The sequence below is a fragment of the Pseudophryne corroboree genome, chromosome 1 (genome assembly GCF_028390025.1).
Source record: "Pseudophryne corroboree isolate aPseCor3 chromosome 1, aPseCor3.hap2, whole genome shotgun sequence".
Classification (NCBI taxonomy): domain Eukaryota; kingdom Metazoa; phylum Chordata; class Amphibia; order Anura; family Myobatrachidae; genus Pseudophryne; species Pseudophryne corroboree.
In genome coordinates, this window is record NC_086444.1 from 117,816,537 (window position 1) to 117,831,402 (window position 14,866).

The 14,866-nt window shown below is 48.9% G+C and overlaps 7 non-coding genes across 7 annotated transcripts; all 7 read right to left on the reverse strand.

The window, feature by feature from the left end:
* Positions 1–1,721: 1,721 nt before the first annotated feature.
* LOC134957872 (U1 spliceosomal RNA) lies at positions 1,722–1,885 on the reverse strand. The gene has a single exon (XR_010186776.1). It is a non-coding gene; the product is annotated as a U1 spliceosomal RNA (small nuclear RNA).
* A 1,236-nt stretch (positions 1,886–3,121) lies between these two features.
* LOC134955049 (U1 spliceosomal RNA) lies at positions 3,122–3,285 on the reverse strand. The gene has a single exon (XR_010185891.1). It is a non-coding gene; the product is annotated as a U1 spliceosomal RNA (small nuclear RNA).
* A 1,236-nt stretch (positions 3,286–4,521) lies between these two features.
* LOC134955060 (U1 spliceosomal RNA) lies at positions 4,522–4,685 on the reverse strand. Its single transcript, XR_010185892.1, has one exon. It is a non-coding gene; the product is annotated as a U1 spliceosomal RNA (small nuclear RNA).
* Positions 4,686–5,912: 1,227 nt separating this feature from the next.
* On the reverse strand, positions 5,913–6,076 carry LOC134955713 (U1 spliceosomal RNA). Its single transcript, XR_010185949.1, has one exon. It is a non-coding gene; the product is annotated as a U1 spliceosomal RNA (small nuclear RNA).
* A 1,227-nt stretch (positions 6,077–7,303) lies between these two features.
* Positions 7,304–7,467, reverse strand: LOC134955724 (U1 spliceosomal RNA). Its single transcript, XR_010185950.1, has one exon. It is a non-coding gene; the product is annotated as a U1 spliceosomal RNA (small nuclear RNA).
* A 1,227-nt stretch (positions 7,468–8,694) lies between these two features.
* LOC134957266 (U1 spliceosomal RNA) lies at positions 8,695–8,858 on the reverse strand. The gene has a single exon (XR_010186542.1). It is a non-coding gene; the product is annotated as a U1 spliceosomal RNA (small nuclear RNA).
* Positions 8,859–10,084: 1,226 nt separating this feature from the next.
* Positions 10,085–10,248, reverse strand: LOC134958587 (U1 spliceosomal RNA). The gene has a single exon (XR_010187072.1). It is a non-coding gene; the product is annotated as a U1 spliceosomal RNA (small nuclear RNA).
* Between the last annotated feature and the right edge of the window lie 4,618 nt (positions 10,249–14,866).

Consider the following 14,866-nt stretch of genomic DNA (forward strand, 5'->3'; position numbering starts at 1 on the left):
CCGTCTCTTCCCTGCGTCCAGCCGCCGCTGGACATCTTCTTTCTGCAGGCCGACGTCTTCTGGCCTCTTCCGCGGCCTCAGGACCTCCTCTCCCCGCGGTCGTCGTCTTCTCCTCGGCGCCGGATCCTCTTCTGCGCTCCGGCGCGCCGACGACCTCCTCCGCTGCTCCCGGCCGTGTCTTCTCTTCTTCGCGCTCTTCTGCGCGCGCCCGGCGTCCCTCTCCTCTTCGCCGCTCTTCGGCGCGGCCTCCTGTCCGAATGGCTCCCGCCCGGCGTCTGACGTCAGACGCCGGGGGCGGGGCCTATGACGCGGCGAGCGCCGATTGGCTCGCCGCGTCTCTTCCTGATTGGCCGCCGCTCCGGGAGCCGCGATTGGCTCCCGGAGGGCGCCAACATTCAAACCCTCCAGCCTGGGGTCCGGTGCAGGGAAAAGGGTAATCCCTGCACCGGACACCCGCCGCCGCCGCCACGCACCAAGCGCTGGGGACAGACAAGCTGCCCCAGCGCTGTCCCCAACTAGGGACAACACAGATGTGCCCACAGGGCACATCCTTACACCATGACAAGTGAACTCTCGGCAGGGGACGGGGAAAGAAAACTGCAGGGAGGCTGCATCTCTTCACGTTGACATGGGAAGGCGGAAGGGTGACTGTTCCTGAAGCACCCCCAAACTATGCGCACAACTAGTGCAAATCCTTCCCAGGGCACACTGCAGCAGATGAATTTGCAGACCGTCATGTCATAAAAGCAGTCGGGCACAGTTACAGTAGCTGCAACCCTCATCTCCATATGAAAAGCAACAAGCAGTGCACCGTCCTATGTCTCAATGGGTTCTTAAATTGGAAAATAAAATATAAAAGGCAGCTTGAGATTTAACCCCCTCGCTGCTGAGGGTTTTCTCATCCTCGCACCGAGACCATTTTCCGACGTTAGCGCTCGTCCGAACGTCGTCGTCACGGATTTCTTTTTATTTATTTTTTCTTTCTTTCTTATCCCCCTGCGGCACTCACACAAATTATACCTTGGTTTTTGTTTGTTTGTTTTTTCTTTCAAAAGACTTTGTAGTCTCAAAAAAGCCATTAGTCTTTTTACTGATTTGAACACGTCAAAAGTTGTTTCACCCAAATGGCCCAAAAAGCGTATTTCTCAAGCAAGTGAACCAAAAGCAAATGTGATTTTTTTTCTTTTGTCCCCCGTCTTATAAGCACCATAGACAAATACTTTGTGTTTTGCCACCAATCCACCTGCCCAAAATCTGCACGCAAACCAAAAATGCTCTCTTTCTTCTAGTTTTCGCCGCCTCAATTTAAACGCTTACTATGTGTAGGAAGACTACGGCAGCCCAGCGAGGCCTACCATTTTACAAAGTAGACAAGCTACTGCATGAAATGAGGGAGCAAAGTTTTTTTTCTCTCTCCCCCTCATATCTGACACAATCTGGGGGCCTACTTTACAAAGCAAGTGAAACCGTGTGGGTCCTGCAGCGCCCTGTATTGGTTGTATATGCGAAGCACAGTACAAGGCCGGAAAAAGCAAGGAAGCATGCAGCCAGCGCACAGGAGAAGAGATGAGAAGAGAGCGCTGAGTGAAAGATAGAAGCGCACCTTAACGGGCACAGGGGTCCAGTGGAGGGAGAGTTGAAATGAAGAAAAGGATGGAAACAGCAAAGGAAGAGACAGCACCAGCAGCACACAAAAAGATCTGACTTTTACCAGAGATGATCAGGGGAAAGCGCGAACACAGTCCCCCACTACCACAAATTATGCAGTCGAGTTTCCCGCATTTGGGGAAATCGCAGGGGTCAGCACACCCGGAGTGCAATGGATGAGCCTCGCCCTGGGAGAACCACCTTCGTGATCATGGTATCTCCCCTGCCAGGTAAGTATGAGTTGGACTAGGGCTCAGGAGGGCCCCTGCTTGGGCACACCCCCGTCAAGTGAAGGAGGTTGACCGGAGCCGTGACAAGTGAACTCTCGGCAGGGGACGGGAAAAGAAAACTGCAGGGAGGCTGCATCTCTTCACGTTGACATGGGAAGGCGGAAGGGTGACTGTTCCTGAAGCACCCCCAAACTATGCGCACAACTAGTGCAAATCCTTCCCAGGGCACACTGCAGCAGATGAATTTGCATACCGTCATGTCATAAAAGCAGTCGGGCACAGTTACAGTAGCTGCAACCCTCATCTCCATATGAAAAGCAACAGGCAGTGCACCGTCCTATGTCTCAATGGGTTCTTAAATTGGAAAATAAAATATAAAAGGCAGCTTGAGATTTAACCCCCTCGCTGCTGAGGGTTTTCTCATCCTCGCACCGAGACCATTTTCCGACGTTAGCGCTCGTCCGAACGTCGTCGTCGCGGATTTCTTTTTATTTATTTTTTCTTTCTTTCTTATCCCCCCTGCGGCACTCACACAAATTATACCTTGGTTTTTGTTTGTTTGTTTTTTCTTTCAAAAGACTTTGTAGTCTCAAAAAAGCCATTAGTCTTTTTACTGATTTGAACACGTCAAAAGTTGTTTCACCCAAATGGCCCAAAAAGCGTATTTCTCAAGCAAGTGAACCAAAAGCAAATGTGATTTTTTTTCTTTTGTCCCCCGTCTTATAAGCACCATAGACAAATACTTTGTGTTTTGCCACCAATCCACCTGCCCAAAATCTGCACGCAAACCAAAAATGCTCTCTTTCTTCTAGTTTTCGCCGCCTCAATTTAAACGCTTACTATGTGTAGGAAGACTACGGCAGCCCAGCGAGGCCTACCATTTTACAAAGTAGACAAGCTACTGCATGAAATGAGGGAGCAAAGTTTTTTTTCTCTCTCCCCCTCATATCTGACACAATCTGGGGGCCTACTTTACAAAGCAAGTGAAACCGTGTGGGTCCTGCAGCGCCCTGTATTGGTTGTTTATGCGAAGCACAGTACAAGGCCGGAAAAAGCAAGGAAGCATGCAGCCAGCGCACAGGAGAAGAGATGAGAAGAGAGCGCTGAGTGAAAGATAGAAGCGCACCTTAACGGGCACAGGGGTCCAGTGGAGGGAGGGTTGAAATGAAGAAAAGGATGGAAACAGCAAAGGAAGAGACAGCACCAGCAGCACACAAAAAGATCTGACTTTTACCAGAGATGATCAGGGGAAAGCGCGAACGCAGTCCCCCACTACCACAAATTATGCAGTCGAGTTTCCCACATTTGGGGAAATCGCAGGGGTCAGCACACCCGGAGTGCAATGGATGAGCCTCGCCCTGGGAGAACCACCTTCGTGATCATGGTATCTCCCCTGCCAGGTAAGTATGAGTTGGACTAGGGCTCAGGAGGGCCCCTGCTTGGGCACACCCCCGTCAAGTGAAGGAGGTTGACCGGAGCCGTGACAAGTGAACTCTCGGCAGGGGACGGGAAAAGAAAACTGCAGGGAGGCTGCATCTCTTCACGTTGACATGGGAAGGCGGAAGGGTGACTGTTCCTGAAGCACCCCCAAACTATGCGCACAACTAGTGCAAATCCTTCCCAGGGCACACTGCAGCAGATGAATTTGCATACCGTCATGTCATAAAAGCAGTCGGGCACAGTTACAGTAGCTGCAACCCTCATCTCCATATGAAAAGCAACAGGCAGTGCACCGTCCTATGTCTCAATGGGTTCTTAAATTGGAAAATAAAATATAAAAGGCAGCTTGAGATTTAACCCCCTCGCTGCTGAGGGTTTTCTCATCCTCGCACCGAGACCATTTTCCGACGTTAGCGCTCGTCCGAACGTCGTCGTCGCGGATTTCTTTTTATTTATTTTTTCTTTCTTTCTTATCCCCCCTGCGGCACTCACACAAATTATACCTTGGTTTTTGTTTGTTTGTTTTTTCTTTCAAAAGACTTTGTAGTCTCAAAAAAGCCATTAGTCTTTTTACTGATTTGAACACGTCAAAAGTTGTTTCACCCAAATGGCCCAAAAAGCGTATTTCTCAAGCAAGTGAACCAAAAGCAAATGTGATTTTTTTTCTTTTGTCCCCCGTCTTATAAGCACCATAGACAAATACTTTGTGTTTTGCCACCAATCCACCTGCCCAAAATCTGCACGCAAACCAAAAATGCTCTCTTTCTTCTAGTTTTCGCCGCCTCAATTTAAACGCTTACTATGTGTAGGAAGACTACGGCAGCCCAGCGAGGCCTACCATTTTACAAAGTAGACAAGCTACTGCATGAAATGAGGGAGCAAAGTTTTTTTTCTCTCTCCCCCTCATATCTGACACAATCTGGGGGCCTACTTTACAAAGCAAGTGAAACCGTGTGGGTCCTGCAGCGCCCTGTATTGGTTGTTTATGCGAAGCACAGTACAAGGCCGGAAAAAGCAAGGAAGCATGCAGCCAGCGCACAGGAGAAGAGATGAGAAGAGAGCGCTGAGTGAAAGATAGAAGCGCACCTTAACGGGCACAGGGGTCCAGTGGAGGGAGGGTTGAAATGAAGAAAAGGATGGAAACAGCAAAGGAAGAGACAGCACCAGCAGCACACAAAAAGATCTGACTTTTACCAGAGATGATCAGGGGAAAGCGCGAACGCAGTCCCCCACTACCACAAATTATGCAGTCGAGTTTCCCACATTTGGGGAAATCGCAGGGGTCAGCACACCCGGAGTGCAATGGATGAGCCTCGCCCTGGGAGAACCACCTTCGTGATCATGGTATCTCCCCTGCCAGGTAAGTATGAGTTGGACTAGGGCTCAGGAGGGCCCCTGCTTGGGCACACCCCCGTCAAGTGAAGGAGGTTGACCGGAGCCGTGACAAGTGAACTCTCGGCAGGGGACGGGAAAAGAAAACTGCAGGGAGGCTGCATCTCTTCACGTTGACATGGGAAGGCGGAAGGGTGACTGTTCCTGAAGCACCCCCAAACTATGCGCACAACTAGTGCAAATCCTTCCCAGGGCACACTGCAGCAGATGAATTTGCATACCATCATGTCATAAAAGCAGTCGGGCACAGTTACAGTAGCTGCAACCCTCATCTCCATATGAAAAGCAACAGGCAGTGCACCGTCCTATGTCTCAATGGGTTCTTAAATTGGAAAATAAAATATAAAAGGCAGCTTGAGATTTAACCCCCTCGCTGCTGAGGGTTTTCTCATCCTCGCACCGAGACCATTTTCCGACGTTAGCGCTCGTCCGAACGTCGTCGTCACGGATTTCTTTTTATTTATTTTTTCTTTCTTTCTTATCCCCCCTGCGGCACTCACACAAATTATACCTTGGTTTTTGTTTGTTTGTTTTTTCTTTCAAAAGACTTTGTAGTCTCAAAAAAGCCATTAGTCTTTTTACTGATTTGAACACGTCAAAAGTTGTTTCACCCAAATGGCCCAAAAAGCGTATTTCTCAAGCAAGTGAACCAAAAGCAAATGTGATTTTTTTTCTTTTGTCCCCCGTCTTATAAGCACCATAGACAAATACTTTGTGTTTTGCCACCAATCCACCTGCCCAAAATCTGCACGCAAACCAAAAATGCTCTCTTTCTTCTAGTTTTCGCCGCCTCAATTTAAACGCTTACTATGTGTAGGAAGACTACGGCAGCCCAGCGAGGCCTACCATTTTACAAAGTAGACAAGCTACTGCATGAAATGAGGGAGCAAAGTTTTTTTTCTCTCTCCCCCTCATATCTGACACAATCTGGGGGCCTACTTTACAAAGCAAGTGAAACCGTGTGGGTCCTGCAGCGCCCTGTATTGGTTGTATATGCGAAGCACAGTACAAGGCCGGAAAAAGCAAGGAAGCATGCAGCCAGCGCACAGGAGAAGAGATGAGAAGAGAGCGCTGAGTGAAAGATAGAAGCGCACCTTAACGGGCACAGGGGTCCAGTGGAGGGAGAGTTGAAATGAAGAAAAGGATGGAAACAGCAAAGGAAGAGACAGCACCAAAAAAGATCTGACTTTCACCAGAGATGATCAGGGGAAAGCGCGAACGCAGTCCCCCACTACCACAAATTATGCAGTCGAGTTTCCCGCATTTGGGGAAATCGCAGGGGTCAGCACACCCGGAGTGCAATGGATGAGCCTCGCCCTGGGAGAACCACCTTCATGATCATGGTATCTCCCCTGCCAGGTAAGTATGAGTTGGACTAGGGCTCAGGAGGGCCCCTGCTTGGGCACACCCCCGTCAAGTGAAGGAGGTTGACCGGAGCCATGACAAGTGAACTCTCGGCAGGGGACGGGAAAAGAAAACTGCAGGGAGGCTGCATCTCTTCACGTTGACATGGGAAGGCGGAAGGGTGACTGTTCCTGAAGCACCCCCAAACTATGCGCACAACTAGTGCAAATCCTTCCCAGGGCACACTGCAGCAGATGAATTTGCATACCGTCATGTCATAAAAGCAGTCGGGCACAGTTACAGTAGCTGCAACCCTCATCTCCATATGAAAAGCAACAGGCAGTGCACCGTCCTATGTCTCAATGGGTTCTTAAATTGGAAAATAAAATATAAAAGGCAGCTTGAGATTTAACCCCCTCGCTGCTGAGGGTTTTCTCATCCTCGCACCGAGACCATTTTCCGACGTTAGCGCTCGTCCGAACGTCGTCGTCACGGATTTCTTTTTATTTATTTTTTCTTTCTTTCTTATCCCCCCTGCGGCACTCACACAAATTATACCTTGGTTTTTGTTTGTTTGTTTTTTCTTTCAAAAGACTTTGTAGTCTCAAAAAAGCCATTAGTCTTTTTACTGATTTGAACACGTCAAAAGTTGTTTCACCCAAATGGCCCAAAAAGCGTATTTCTCAAGCAAGTGAACCAAAAGCAAATGTGATTTTTTTTCTTTTGTCCCCCGTCTTATAAGCACCATAGACAAATACTTTGTGTTTTGCCACCAATCCACCTGCCCAAAATCTGCACGCAAACCAAAAATGCTCTCTTTCTTCTAGTTTTCGCCGCCTCAATTTAAACGCTTACTATGTGTAGGAAGACTACGGCAGCCCAGCGAGGCCTACCATTTTACAAAGTAGACAAGCTACTGCATGAAATGAGGGAGCAAAGTTTTTTTTCTCTCTCCCCCTCATATCTGACACAATCTGGGGGCCTACTTTACAAAGCAAGTGAAACCGTGTGGGTCCTGCAGCGCCCTGTATTGGTTGTATATGCGAAGCACAGTACAAGGCCGGAAAAAGCAAGGAAGCATGCAGCCAGCGCACAGGAGAAGAGATGAGAAGAGAGCGCTGAGTGAAAGATAGAAGCGCACCTTAACGGGCACAGGGGTCCAGTGGAGGGAGAGTTGAAATGAAGAAAAGGATGGAAACAGCAAAGGAAGAGACAGCACCAAAAAAGATCTGACTTTCACCAGAGATGATCAGGGGAAAGCGCGAACGCAGTCCCCCACTACCACAAATTATGCAGTCGAGTTTCCCGCATTTGGGGAAATCGCAGGGGTCAGCACACCCGGAGTGCAATGGATGAGCCTCGCCCTGGGAGAACCACCTTCATGATCATGGTATCTCCCCTGCCAGGTAAGTATGAGTTGGACTAGGGCTCAGGAGGGCCCCTGCTTGGGCACACCCCCGTCAAGTGAAGGAGGTTGACCGGAGCCATGACAAGTGAACTCTCGGCAGGGGACGGGAAAAGAAAACTGCAGGGAGGCTGCATCTCTTCACGTTGACATGGGAAGGCGGAAGGGTGACTGTTCCTGAAGCACCCCCAAACTATGCGCACAACTAGTGCAAATCCTTCCCAGGGCACACTGCAGCAGATGAATTTGCATACCGTCATGTCATAAAAGCAGTCGGGCACAGTTACAGTAGCTGCAACCCTCATCTCCATATGAAAAGCAACAGGCAGTGCACCGTCCTATGTCTCAATGGGTTCTTAAATTGGAAAATAAAATATAAAAGGCAGCTTGAGATTTAACCCCCTCGCTGCTGAGGGTTTTCTCATCCTCGCACCGAGACCATTTTCCGACGTTAGCGCTCGTCCGAACGTCGTCGTCACGGATTTCTTTTTATTTATTTTTTCTTTCTTTCTTATCCCCCCTGCGGCACTCACACAAATTATACCTTGGTTTTTGTTTGTTTGTTTTTTCTTTCAAAAGACTTTGTAGTCTCAAAAAAGCCATTAGTCTTTTTACTGATTTGAACACGTCAAAAGTTGTTTCACCCAAATGGCCCAAAAAGCGTATTTCTCAAGCAAGTGAACCAAAAGCAAATGTGATTTTTTTTCTTTTGTCCCCCGTCTTATAAGCACCATAGACAAATACTTTGTGTTTTGCCACCAATCCACCTGCCCAAAATCTGCACGCAAACCAAAAATGCTCTCTTTCTTCTAGTTTTCGCCGCCTCAATTTAAACGCTTACTATGTGTAGGAAGACTACGGCAGCCCAGCGAGGCCTACCATTTTACAAAGTAGACAAGCTACTGCATGAAATGAGGGAGCAAAGTTTTTTTTCTCTCTCCCCCTCATATCTGACACAATCTGGGGGCCTACTTTACAAAGCAAGTGAAACCGTGTGGGTCCTGCAGCGCCCTGTATTGGTTGTATATGCGAAGCACAGTACAAGGCTGGAAAAAGCAAGGAAGCATGCAGCCAGCGCACAGGAGAAGAGATGAGAAGAGAGCGCTGAGTGAAAGATAGAAGCGCACCTTAACGGGCACAGGGGTCCAGTGGAGGGAGAGTTGAAATGAAGAAAAGGATGGAAACAGCAAAGGAAGAGACAGCACCAAAAAAGATCTGACTTTCACCAGAGATGATCAGGGGAAAGCGCGAACGCAGTCCCCCACTACCACAAATTATGCAGTCGAGTTTCCCGCATTTGGGGAAATCGCAGGGGTCAGCACACCCGGAGTGCAATGGATGAGCCTCGCCCTGGGAGAACCACCTTCGTGATCATGGTATCTCCCCTGCCAGGTAAGTATGAGTTGGACTAGGGCTCAGGAGGGCCCCTGCTTGGGCACACCCCCGTCAAGTGAAGGAGGTTGACCGGAGCCATGACAAGTGAACTCTCGGCAGGGGACGGGAAAAGAAAACTGCAGGGAGGCTGCATCTCTTCACGTTGACATGGGAAGGCGGAAGGGTGACTGTTCCTGAAGCACCCCCAAACTATGCGCACAACTAGTGCAAATCCTTCCCAGGGCACACTGCAGCAGATGAATTTGCATACCGTCATGTCATAAAAGCAGTCGGGCACAGTTACAGTAGCTGCAACCCTCATCTCCATATGAAAAGCAACAGGCAGTGCACCGTCCTATGTCTCAATGGGTTCTTAAATTGGAAAATAAATATAAAAGGCAGCTTGAGATTTAACCCCCTCGCTGCTGAGGGTTTTCTCATCCTCGCACCGAGACCATTTTCCGACGTTAGCGCTCGTCCGAACGTCGTCGTCACGGATTTCTTTTTATTTATTTTTTCTTTCTTTCTTATCCCCCCTGCGGCACTCACACAAATTATACCTTGGTTTTTGTTTGTTTGTTTTTTCTTTCAAAAGACTTTGTAGTCTCAAAAAAGCCATTAGTCTTTTTACTGATTTGAACACGTCAAAAGTTGTTTCACCCAAATGGCCCAAAAAGCGTATTTCTCAAGCAAGTGAACCAAAAGCAAATGTGATTTTTTTTCTTTTGTCCCCCGTCTTATAAGCACCATAGACAAATACTTTGTGTTTTGCCACCAATCCACCTGCCCAAAATCTGCACGCAAACCAAAAATGCTCTCTTTCTTCTAGTTTTCGCCGCCTCAATTTAAACGCTTACTATGTGTAGGAAGACTACGGCAGCCCAGCGAGGCCTACCATTTTACAAAGTAGACAAGCTACTGCATGAAATGAGGGAGCAAAGTTTTTTTTCTCTCTCCCCCTCATATCTGACACAATCTGGGGGCCTACTTTACAAAGCAAGTGAAACCGTGTGGGTCCTGCAGCGCCCTGTATTGGTTGTATATGCGAAGCACAGTACAAGGCCGGAAAAAGCAAGGAAGCATGCAGCCAGCGCACAGGAGAAGAGATGAGAAGAGAGCGCTGAGTGAAAGATAGAAGCGCACCTTAACGGGCACAGGGGTCCAGTGGAGGGAGAGTTGAAATGAAGAAAAGGATGGAAACAGCAAAGGAAGAGACAGCACCAAAAAAGATCTGACTTTTACCAGAGATGATCAGGGGAAAGCGCGAACGCAGTCCCCCACTACCACAAATTATGCAGTCGAGTTTCCCACATTTGGGGAAATCGCAGGGGTCAGCACACCTGGAGTGCAATGGATGAACCTCGCCCTGGGAGAACCACCTTCGTGATCATGGTATCTCCCCTGCCAGGTAAGTATGAGTTGGACTAGGGCTCAGGAGGGCCCCTGCTTGGGCACACCCCCGTCAAGTGAAGGAGGTTGACCGGAGCCATGACAAGTGAACTCTCGGCAGGGGATGGGAAAAGAAAACTGCAGGGAGGCTGCATCTCTTCACGTTGACATGGGAAGGCGGAAGGGTGACTGTTCCTGAAGCACCCCCAAACTATGCGCACAACTAGTGCAAATCCTTCCCAGGGCACACTGCAGCAGATGAATTTGCATACCGTCATGTCATAAAAGCAGTCGGGCACAGTTACAGTAGCTGCAACCCTCATCTCCATATGAAAAGCAACAGGCAGTGCACCGTCCTATGTCTCAATGGGTTCTTAAATTGGAAAATAAAATATAAAAGGCAGCTTGAGATTTAACCCCCTCGCTGCTGAGGGTTTTCTCATCCTCGCACCGAGACCATTTTCCGACGTTAGCGCTCGTCCGAACGTCGTCGTCGCGGATTTCTTTTTATTTATTTTTTCTTTCTTTCTTATCCCCCCTGCGGCACTCACACAAATTATACCTTGGTTTTTGTTTGTTTGTTTTTTCTTTCAAAAGACTTTGTAGTCTCAAAAAAGCCATTAGTCTTTTTACTGATTTGAATACGTCAAAAGTTGTTTCACCCAAATGGCCCAAAAAGCGTATTTCTCAAGCAAGTGAACCAAAAGCAAATGTGATTTTTTTTCTTTTGTCCCCCGTCTTATAAGCACCATAGACAAATACTTTGTGTTTTGCCACCAATCCACCTGCCCAAAATCTGCACGCAAACCAAAAATGCTCTCTTTCTTCTAGTTTTCGCCGCCTCAATTTAAACGCTTACTATGTGTAGGAAGACTACGGCAGCCCAGCGAGGCCTACCATTTTACAAAGTAGACAAGCTACTGCATGAAATGAGGGAGCAAAGTTTTTTTTCTCTCTCCCCCTCATATCTGACACAATCTGGGGGCCTACTTTACAAAGCAAGTGAAACCGTGTGGGTCCTGCAGCGCCCTGTATTGGTTGTATATGCGAAGCACAGTACAAGGCCGGAAAAAGCAAGGAAGCATGCAGCCAGCGCACAGGAGAAGAGATGAGAAGAGAGCGCTGAGTGAAAGATAGAAGCGCACCTTAACGGGCACAGGGGTCCAGTGGAGGGAGAGTTGAAATGAAGAAAAGGGGGGGGGGCGTGGCCTAGCCTGCAAGCTGAGAGGAAGCCTTCTCTATGAGCTCCTGCTGGCCCCGCTCATAAAACCAACATAAAACCTATTTCACGGGTCTCCAAGCACCTCTGTACTGGACCACCTGCTTCCCTGATCACTAAGCACCAGAGGGGCTCGGTTGCAGAGCCGGGGAGCCCTTATCAGGGCTTCTGCAGGTTGCGGCCTTCCCCTCCTCAAGAAGCCGGGGCCTCGATTTGGGAGTGGAGCCGTCGGTCCGCTGGACCTGGTGCGGCGATTCTGCGGACCCCCTCTCCCACCTGAGCGGCGCTCCCTGACACCCAAGAGCTCACCCATCAAGTACTGACCCTCACAGGAGACCGGCGGCCGGACAATCTGCGGGAGGTAAGAGCCGGGACGAGTGTGACTGGCGGCCGGCGGCCATCTTGTGGTTGGCGCCGCCCGGACTTTGAGCTCTACTTGCCGATCCCCGGCCTCTCCAGGCGCCTGCCCTCCGACCCCCACCTCACACATCCTTGCAAGACAGATCTCCCCCTCACTGGCGGGGATTAACGACCCGGGGACCTCCGGAGGATCCGTGTCTTATTTACAGGTGGCGGCCATCTTGTGACTGGCACAACTCTCTCCTCACTCCATAGCTAGAACTGGCTGTAACTCTAGCTCCCTCTTGTGGCGACTTTTAGATTAGACAACTCACAGCCACTATAAATATATTTCTATACTTCTGCCTATTCTCACACCTGCTCCACCCATAAAACCATGCCGGCTTCTACACCTGTGTGACATTTCTCCTCGCCCATGTGCGCTGTTCACGGACTGATGCCTACCGGTCCTGAGCTACTACTCGTTGGGATGTAACCTGTTATACTTCCCCTTTTTTTTCCCTCTCCATGTGACCTCATTATAGCTTGCTCCTTGCGTGAGGCGACTCCTACTGTATAAATCGGTCCTCCGTTGCCCGCTTATTTTTATGGAAAAATTTCTCATACCCACCCCGATGTCAATTGCTGACCCTGCCTCTACAACCCGAGGCGATACTGTGTGGGGACACTCGTCTGATTCAGATTGCTCTGTCACCCGTTCCAGGTCCTTACAAAAACGCAAGTCTGCTCCGGCCAGTAAGCCTCCCAAAATGAAACCTGCGGATATTGCGGCGGTGCTGGGCCCTCTGCTAGATGAAAAGCTGGCGGGCATTAGAGAAGCTATTGACTCTACTCTATCCAAATTAACTCAACACTCTGGCCGCTTAGATGACGTCGAACAGAGGGTGTCTACCCTGGAGGATGATTTGCATGCAGCACAACTCACCATTAATTCACAGCAAAGTGACATTTCGGATCTGACCCAGAAGCTAGATGATTTGGAGAATCGCGGACGCAGAAGTAATCTCCGGGTGGTGGGTATCCCCGAATCGGTCAAAGGCCGTGAGTTACTTGACCTTCTTTCTAACTGGATACCGCAACAACTGGCCATGGATCTCAAAGGTGCCCCTCTGGCTATTGAGCGGGCACACAGAATCGGCCCTGAACGTAAAACAAACTCTGGTCGCCCTCGCCCGGTGATCATGAAAATCCTTAATTATGCCGACAAAGCTCGACTCCTAGACCACTACCGGAAGACGGATAGCTTAACCTACAACGGAGATCGGCTCTTGATATTTCAGGATTTTTCCACCATTGTCGCTGCTAAACGCAAGGAGTTTGCCCCGTTGTGCAAGCAACTGTTTAACGCCAAAATTAAATTCTCTCTCCTGTACCCGGCCCGGCTGCGGATCTTCGAGGACGGCAAGCCGTTGTTCTTCGATGACATAACACTCGCCAAGGCACACTTCTCGAGTTTACCCACTTGACTGTTGCACTGTTATTATTGCTTGCATGCATGTTTTTCTCTCTTTTTCTTCTCCATCTGTAGGTCACGTGGAGAGGAATAATTGCGCAGCTCTGTGTATACAATGAGCTGTAAATTTTCTTGTTTTTCTTGTTTGTTTTTTATGTTACTGTTTAATATTGTTGGTTGCACCTGCCGGATCTGCCGACCCCGATCCTCCATGGGTCAACCCCTTCCCGCTCGCTGGGACGGGCAGGGGCCCTACTTTACCTCTAGTATATTTTTTCTTGCATTCCCATCCATCGGTATAGGCTGATATAGCTGACCCTGCTCCTACTCCCCCCGCCGCCGCGGAGGATACCCCACTCCTTGCCTTCAATATAGTATCATGGAATGTGGAGGGTCTTAACGCTCCAGTGAAGCGCAAGAAAGTGCTCTCCCACCTCCACCGTTTGACCCCTCACATCACCTTCCTACAGGAAACACATTGGCTGGACGATCCCCGTAACACTCTACGTGCCCCCTGGATCGGGGATTGTATCTCGGCCCCTTATTCTAATAAGACCAGGGGAGTTGCCATCCTTTTTCACAAGTCCCTACAATATTCGATACGCAGAAGGTTTCTCGATCCTAATGGGAGATTTATTTTGCTAGATGTGATTATTGATAATGTCTTGTATACTCTCCTTAATCTATATGCCCCAAATGTCTCTCAACAGGATTTTTTTGCAGTTGTCCTACAGAAACTTTCCTCTTGGGGGAGCTCTAATCTAATCCTAGGAGGAGATTTCAACACGGTCATCGATCCGTCCATGGACAGGTCTGGGGTGAGTACTTCATCCTCCAAATCCGGCTGTGATCTTCTTTCCTCCCTCTGTTCACAACTTGCTCTCTCCGACCCTTGGCGTATCCATCACCCTCTTCTTCGTGATTACTCTTTCTACTCTCACCCCCACTCTACGCACTCCCGTATTGATTATATTTTCTTATCCCGACACCTCTTCCCTAAAGTCACTCACACATCGATTAAAAATATTATTATCTCAGACCATGCCCCTATTATGATTTCTCTTAAGCTTGCGTTGCCCCAATGTTTTTCCAAATGCTGGCGATTCCCTGCTTATCTTACTCACTCTGAGGATTTTCTCCTACACCTTAGACACACTTGGCACACCTACGTTGCTGATAATTTGGCCCAGGCGGAGGATGTCTCACTGTTCTGGAGCGCCTCTAAAGCTGTTATCCGGGGCCACATTATCTCATACATAAATTCTAAACGCAAAACATTTAACTCCCGCCTCCATGAACTGAGCTCCCTTCTCACCTCAACTTATAGAACGTATAAGCGTTCCGACACTCCCGCACATAAAGAGGCATACCTGACTGCTAAACAAGTATATGATACCTTCCTAACAGAGCAGGCCCAGACACGATATGATTACCAGCGGAACAAATTTTTTAGATGGGGTAATAAATCGGGCAGACTCTTGGCGAACCTCGCTCGGGGACCCCGCACTCGCACATGGGTTGAGGTGGTTAAATCTTCAGACACTATTATATCAGATCCGACAGCCATTTGCGCCGAATTTATGCAGTTTTACAAATCCCTATATACAGCAGAG